This window comes from Humulus lupulus, chromosome 9, assembly GCF_963169125.1.
Source record: "Humulus lupulus chromosome 9, drHumLupu1.1, whole genome shotgun sequence".
Lineage (NCBI taxonomy): Eukaryota > Viridiplantae > Streptophyta > Magnoliopsida > Rosales > Cannabaceae > Humulus > Humulus lupulus.
Window position 1 is genome coordinate 28,982 of NC_084801.1, and position 756 is coordinate 29,737.

Below are 756 nucleotides of genomic sequence, written 5' to 3' on the forward strand. Positions count from 1 at the left end.
AGGGCTCCGAAGCGATCTCGTAATTCACTCATATTTCTCTCTATCAAGCTCTAATTTTTTTGAACCTTTTCCCATCTCAATAATATTATATAGGGCTATTATAGACCATGAATTGGGGTCCTAATTCAATCAAACAAAAAATTGACCTTTCAGGCCAAATCTCCTAGGCAGCTACCTAGGGCTCCGAAGCGATTTCGTAATTCACTAATATTTCTCTGTAACAAGCTCTAATTTTTCTGAACCTTTTCCCATCACAATAATATTATATAGGGCTATTATTGACCATGAATTGGGATCCAAATTCAACCAAACAAAAAAATTGACCTTTCAGGCCAAATCTCCTAGGCAGCTGCCTAGGGCTCCGAATCGATTTCGTAATTCACTCATATGTCTCTCTAACAAGCTCTAATTTTTTTGAACCTTTTCCCATCTAAATAATATTATATAGGGCTATTATTGACTATGAATTGGGGTCCTAATTCAACCAAACAAAAAAATTATCCTTTCAGGCCAAATATCCTAGGCAGCAGCCTAGGGCTCCGAAGCGATCTCGTAATTCTCTCATATTTCTCTCTAACAAGCTCTAATTTTTTTGAACCTTTTCCCATCTCAATAATATTATATAGGGCTATAATTGACCATGAATTGGGTTCCTAATTCAACCAAACAAAAAATTGACCTTTCAGGCCAAATGTCCTAGGCAGCTACCTAGGGCTCCGAAGCGATTTCGTAATTCACTCATATTTCTCTGTAACA